We start from the raw sequence: 7,337 nt of genomic DNA, 5'->3' as shown, positions 1-7,337 counted from the left end.
CACGTCAAATAGCCGCGATCGGCAGCCACACTTCAAAGGGATCGCCGCGCCCGCCCAATCGCAGCTCTCGCCGGGACCCCGGGGCGGGGAGAGCGGCGGGCGGAGGCCGGCGCCGCCGGTGGGAGGGGAGAGCCTTAAAGGGGCCTCGCCCGCGCGCCGGCGCCGCCTCGGCCTCCACCACCCGCCGTACTCCTCCCCTCCCCCCAGCTGGGCCGCCCTTGCCCCGGGGTCCCATAGAGGACGGGACTTGTCCCGGACCCTGGGCTCCGCGCCCTATCCCCCGCTGGCTTTCCTCTCTCCCCTCTCATTTCACGCCGCCGGAGGTGGTGCTGGCCCGGTCAGTCACCCGCCAGCCGAGTGTGCCTGGGGTGGGGCGGATGGGGGGGTAGGGGCGAGAGGCGCTGGCTCTGCTGCTGCGGAGTCCCAGCCTCTCCTGGAGGCCGCCTGGGGGCGGGCCACGCCTCCAGAGCGCCAACCTAGCTCGGGCCCTGCTCCGGCTCTGCTCCCGCGCAGCTCCGGCTCTGCTCCCGTCCAGCTTTCTTTCCCTAATTGGCTTCTCCCTGGTGTGCTCACGTGGAAGCGCCCGAGCCTTGGAGGCGTCCACGGCTCTCGGGACGCGGCGTCGCCGCTCCAACTATTTTGAGCCTGTTCTGTCCGAAGCCTGCAAGTTTGAGGACTCCCTTCCGGGGTGAGATGGTCGCGACGTAGCGCGGTGTCCCAAGCTGTGCCCACCTCCCGGATGCGCCTGGCGCGCGCTGCCTGCGCATTGATTTATAGGTTCGGTCTTGGGTGTGTTTCAGGTTTCTTACAGAGTCTGTTTAGAGGAGCGCGGTTGCCTCCTTGCAGCGCGCCTTCGAGGGGGGCGTAGCCAGGATCACTGGAGAGGCCAGTATACCCGGGCGCGGGGGTTGGGGGGAATCTCTACGTGCTGCGCGTGGATACAAACTCCAGAGATGCGCCTTTCCATTCCCATCTTTTCTTCTGGTGGGGGGAAATGCACTAGCTTTTCCCAGGGAAATTTTGGAATAAAAACTTTTTGTTAAAAACAACAATACCCCCCCCCCCCACACACACACCTTTTAGATTAAGTGTGTATTGCCGGTTGCGCGCTTGGCAGAGATTTTACATAGTCATAAGTACTGACATTAAAGTTCCCGGTTGGCGGATCGTCAGAAGGTGAAGCTGGTCCTTTGTGCGCCGGCCTCTAGGGAGACCACTTTTCCGTGCTCTCAGCGGCCAGTGGAGGCGCGCTGGTGTCATTGCCTGCCTCCCAGTACCACTTTCCCAGACCCAATCCATCACACTGATTGTCAGGCCTGTCACTTGGGGCCTATTGCTCCGGGACTACCCATCCCTGACTCTGCCGCGTTGATCTACGCCTTGAAACAACATGAGAACCCGAGATGGGGATAGGTGATTTCAAAGGGGTTCTCCAAACGGAAAGAAATAACCATCACGGAAATAACAAATAGCAATCCCGTACATTTATCATGCTCACTAAAGGAGACAGCAGGCACCATTCCCAGGCCATATCAATCATACACTAAACTAAATGTACTCCCTGCATCTTTGCTGGTTTTTTTTGGGTACTATGCATAGACCTCTTAGAAATTACACAGGCTCTGCCTACCCCAGTTTTAATCCTGGTAAAGCCAGGTTGAAACCAATGCTAAGGGATGACAGGGAGGCTGGGAGGTGTCTTCCATATTGCAGCAAGAGGGGTACAAGAGAGGGGGTAATCCCATCTATGTGGTGGTCTCTATGCCCCTCCTTCTCGTGCCAACCTCCGTGCTTTCTGACTTTGCTGCTACTGCCAGCACCACATTTGAAAGTCCATTGCAGGGCTCCTGCGAGCTACAAGCCTATTTGGCCTTGGGGAAATTGCTTCCTAGACAGAGAACAGAAGAAAGCCTTACGGACTGGGAAAGTGTGGGCCTCTATAGGCACCCTGGAGAAGGACTAGCCGGGAAGAGAGGAGACCCAAGAGGCAGAGAGAGATGAAAGACTCCTTCTTGATTATTGTAACCAGCCCAGCTGTGAGAGCCAACCAAAAAAATCCTTCCAGGACCCAAGCAGATGTGTGTTAGGGATGATTAATGGGAAATCAGCTGGGAACAAAGAGGAGGGGAGAGAGAAGACGAATTTGGAAGGAAAAGAGGGGTAGGAGGCAACAGAGAGGAGAGAGGGGAGATGAAGAGAGGGTGACAATATTTAGAGGAAAAGAGAAGAAAAAGGTAATGAATGATTGAAAGAAAAGGAGAAAGGAGGGGATGATGGTAGAATGGGCAGGCTCTGGATAGAAGGTAAGCAATTTGCCTCAGTAGTATTATATTGTCCTTACACACACACACACCCACTCACCCACCCACACACCCACATTCTTAGCTCACAGCAGTGATCACCGATAGGAACAGTGGAAGCCTTGACTGCACTGAGGCCAGAACCGGCCTCTCTCCCCTCTCCTGGAAAGTGCCAGTAAGGGAATGGGATACCTTTCCTTTCAGGGTGCTGGTGAGAGCAGCAGCGCTCTTCTGGCTGAATCCATCCAATGGCCTTAGGAGAAAAGATGGGATACCAGACTTAGCCAGGCCAGAGGCCTGATTAAACCACGACTAGACGACGATTACAATTGCTATTCGACCTTCACTTAGCTGAAGAGCTAACCTATAGAGTCCTAACTGGGGCCCTCCTCCCCGTGGCGCAGAGCAAGGTCAGTGTTCAGAGGAATGGCTTGCCACCTGGGAGAGAATAAGGATCAGTATTCAGCTGGGCCTTATTTACTGCAGGTTAGTGGTGCGCAGAGCATGGCGCTGTACGGATGAGGTTGAAAAGCCCACGCAAGATGTTGTACAGGGCCTACGGCCCATGGCCTGGCCTTGCAGAAAAGTGGCAGATATGGGGCGCCTGGGTGTCTCAGCGGTTAAGTATCTGCCTTCAGCTCAGGTCAGGGTCCCAGGGTCCTAGGATTGAGCCCCGCATCCGGCTCCCTGCTCTGTGGGGAGCCTGTGTCTTCCTCTTCCTCTGCCTGTTGCTCTTCCTGCTTGTGCTCTCTCTCTCTCTCTCTCTCAAATAAATAAATAAATAAAAAGAAAAGTGGCAGATGTGTGGTTAAGGAGCCTCCCTCTCTCTAGGACCTGCTCAGCTTGCTCTGGGTGCAAGCAGCCCCATTAAGACAGGACAGAGTGGAGGCTGCTGGAGGATGCCCTGTGCCATTCCATGTGTCAGACACTCCACAAGCCTTAGGTGTTCTTCTCTCCCATTTCCAGCTGAAGAGAGTGAGGCTGGAGAGGTTAGTCCCTTCCCCAAGTCCTTGACTGGTGAGTGGTGGAGTGGTTGCATGGAATCAGGTCTCTCAGAACCAGGCCTTTGAACCATGCTGTTCCCGTGGGTCTGGGCCCAGACAAGTCAACCTCCCTTTCCTTTTCCCCATGTGTGAGGTATAAGAATGACCTCCAAGGGTCAGGAGGCTGGAAGCAGACAATGTGTGTTCACATGTTCAGCCCTTGGTGCAAGGGGAGTCCCAGGTCAGTGAGGGCTGTGATATGTGCATCCTGCATCCGTGGGGCTGGCGTCCCAAGACCAGTCATGGCAGTAACAGCGTCCGGAGCCACTCAGCACTGGGGACCGCCCGCCCTCAAGACCCAATCTGTTGGGGCACCTGGGTGGCTCAGTGGGTTAGGCCGCTGCCTTCGGCTCAGGTCATGATCTCAGGGTCCTGGGATCGAGTCCCGCATCGGGCTCTCTGCTCAGCAGGGAGCCTGCTTCCCTCTCTCTCTCTCTGCCTGCCTCTCCGACTACTTGTGATTTCTCTCTGTCAAATAAATAAATAAAATCTAAAAAAAAAAAAAAATACCCAATCTGTCCCCAGATTCCACCAGAAATGAGAGTATCCCTCACCCCAGCCTCCAGTCAAAATGAGTCTCTTTAAAAGAAATGCCCCCCCAATCCCCCCAAGCCCTCCGGAAAATCCTTTAGGAAATGCTGAATATTTATAGATTTTTTTTCACTACTTGCATTTACATAAAATTCGCCACCCAGGAGAAAATGCCTGAGTCAGGCTGAGAGCTGGAGGTGGTGGATTTGTTGTGTGGGGTTAATGTGGAGTTTTAAAAGTCCTCGCAGAAGCAGAATTGCCTGAATGATCGCCTCTCTCTGCATAACACTCAAACCCTAATGGCAACAACATGAAATAATATCTCACTGGGTAACTATTTACATTTTTTTTTTTTTTTTTTTTTACAAGCTATAAGAACTCTGAAAAGTCTGCCTCACAGAGAACTTGGTTTTCCTCCCTGGCGCTTAATATCTTTCAGCGGCTGGCAATTACTGCCTTGGCCAGGAGCCCTGATTTAGAGCACCGCGCTCAGGGCCCTGGGAGGCCACTTCCTTTGCCTGCCCCATCCCTATCCCCAGCTTCAGACACAGCCCGGGCAGGAAAGGGCCCGAGGGGCAAGAACAGCTAGCCTGGCAGGGAGCCTGCGCGACCAGCTCCCTCCTCTGCGCTCTCCCGTCATCCCGTGTCCTATAATTACACTTATCACTCAGTATCTGCCCTCCTTTGTTTACTTGTCCATTGCTCCCATTGGACTGTGACTGCTTCTCATTGTCCGCTGCCTCTTTGTATTCTTAACCGCTTAGCAATAGCTTCCCGGGAGCCAGGGCCAAGAGCCAAGCACCGCGCTGCAAGCACTTTCCGCTTAATCCTAATCCTTACAGAAGCTTGCAGAGATGGGTCCTCTCTTACCCCATTTCGTGGCCAAGGACGTGGCAGTTCAGTCACTTGCCCAAAGTCCCAGCTCCTGAGATGTGGGCCTGGGATGTGAATCTAGGCCGTCTGAGTGTCGTAAGTAAATGTTTGTTGCTGAATAAAGGAGAATTTTACCTGTTGGGTGCTGTTTGTTTATGTCTCATCTCACTGGCATCCCAAGAAGGTTCAAGGTGGATAACTTGGTGTTTTTCAAAAACGTCAACTGTATAAACATATGAAAGGATCGTTCCCCAAATCTGTGTCTCCGTGTTCATCCTTCCTCCAACCCCTCCACCTGCCCCCCCATGCACCCCCCCACCCCCACCGCAGCAATTTTCTGAGTTATTTTGGGCAGGTGTTTTCATCCCTTTGGACACTGGAAGTTTTATGGGGGAGCCTGAAGTCACAGAGTGAATTGCTGGCAGAGCCCCCTCCCCCCTCAACCCCGTTCTCCTATCAGGGTCCATTGCAGTGTAGAGGGGAGGTAACTCCTTTTGATAAAAGAAAGAGGAATTAACTGCTTTTCCTCCCTCTAGAATTTCCTTTGGAGATGTGGTGGGAAGGAATGGACGAAAGGAAATGCAGGCAGGAGCTTATCTTCAAGCCCTGGTGTTTGATCCCGGTCCTTGAGCAGGGTGCTTTGAAGAAGTGGTTTCATTTATCTCCTATCAGCCCCAGGGAGATAGGAGAGCTGGCCTGGGAGAGCTGTGGGAGTCCCTGTGCTTCCGATGCTCTTCCCCTCTCCTCTGCCCTGCCCCTTACGCCCCATACATCAGCCTCAGCCCTGGGTATTACCCCTTGACTTCATCGTTCCTTTGGGCCTTCAAATTCTTTAGGCATTCCTCTTCAATTGCAAATACTGCTGGGAGGAATCCTATGTTAATAGTCAGCCAATGTCTCAGTTATGATTAGCAGACATGGAGAGTGTCACCCAGGGCGATAATAACATTTCCTGATCACTTAGTGTGTGCCAGACGCTGTTCTGAGCTCCTTGCATGTGATAACTAATTTAGGTGGGCACCTATCGTGCCTGTGTGAAAGGTGAGGTGCCTCTGAGGCCCAGAGCTGTGAAGTAACTTGTCCAAGGTACACAGCTAGAACTTGGCAGAAGCAGGATTCGAACCCAACTAATTGTTTCCTGAGCCAGTCAACTGTGTGCAGGACTGAGGGAGCTCTAGCTGTGAGAAGCTGTAAACAAATGACTTAAATTGTTTTCCAGAGCACTGGTCTTCTCAATCAGGATTTCCCTTTCATCCCTAGGAAGGACAAGATGGTGGAGAAGAAGTGGAGGCAGAGGAAGAAGTGAGGGGAACATTCATTTAATTAATGAAACTGGATTGAATTAATTCATTCAATGACTGTTTTATTGACCACTTGGTAGGCACAGGCCTGAGGTGATCCCAAGGTGGGTGAGGACCAGAGCAAGCCAGCAGGCACATTCCACAGCTGCTGAAAGGCAGGGCAGCCCTTTATTCCTTTGAAGTGAAGGATCTGTATGCTTCTTTTGCAGATCAAAAAAAAAAAAAAAAAAAAAAAAGTCAGGAGGGCTAAACTTTAATTCTGCTTAGTGGCCTGTAGTATAGTTACCCACTGTTCTTAAGTGCATTTACTCAAAGTCAAATTGAGATCCACTAACATTTACTGAGCACCCTGTTGGCGTCAGTATAAACCATGGGAGGTGTGTTCAGGCTCTGTCTCTCCTTTAGGTATAGGGGAGTCCTGAAGGAGAGTGAAGGTCCTTGAAAGGGAAGGGGGGACTTTGTCTGCCCCCACGTCCTGCCCCTATACACTGAGCTTCTACGAGCTGGAACCTGTGTGCACCCCAGTCCCTCCAGAAGACCTCCCTTGGTAAGGGGCAGACTGAGAATGAAGTTTCTCTGATTCCCCCCTCCTGGCAGGTAAGCCTTTAAACTTGCCAAAAGCACACACCTCTCTGGGCTGGGCTTGCCACGGGCTGGCCTGTGCTGCTTCAGACTCATTTCAACGCAGCTGATTAGAGAAAAAGGGGAGAGCTGCTCCGGCAGTGGCTCAGTGATCACTGGTTGTATTCGATGAAACCAAATTCCAAGATGTCAGAACAATTTCAAGGAGTGTTTGTTTCCGTGGCTTTCTGCCAGCCTCTGCTCAGAGAAGGAAACCGAAGAGGCCAGGTCCCCACCGAGTCCTTGGCCAGCCAGAAGTATCCAACTCTAGCTGTCCGTTCAGAGTGGGGATTTACGTAATGAACTGCCTCTGAACGTGCTTTAAATTACTTTTTATTTTGTTGAAAAATTGTATTCATTTATTTATGACAAAGTGCATTCCCATGGCGCCAAATTCCAAAGCTATGAGAATGTACAGTGAAAATACCTCCCTCCTGCCAGCTCGTTTCTCTCCCCAGTGCACTGGGGCTGTGAGTTTATGGCCCATCTTTCCAGAGATCTTTCGTATATATATTAGCATATACGTGTATATTCTTTCTTTCTTTGATACACAGATGGTGACATATTAAAAAATCATTCTGCATTTGCTTTTAAAAAAAAAACTTAATATGTGTTGGAGATTGCCTCATATCTATTTACTTTTTAGTTTCTTGGCTTTGTTACACAGA

This window comes from Mustela nigripes, chromosome 18, assembly GCF_022355385.1.
Source record: "Mustela nigripes isolate SB6536 chromosome 18, MUSNIG.SB6536, whole genome shotgun sequence".
NCBI lineage: Eukaryota > Metazoa > Chordata > Mammalia > Carnivora > Mustelidae > Mustela > Mustela nigripes.
This window is presented reverse-complemented; position numbering follows the sequence as displayed.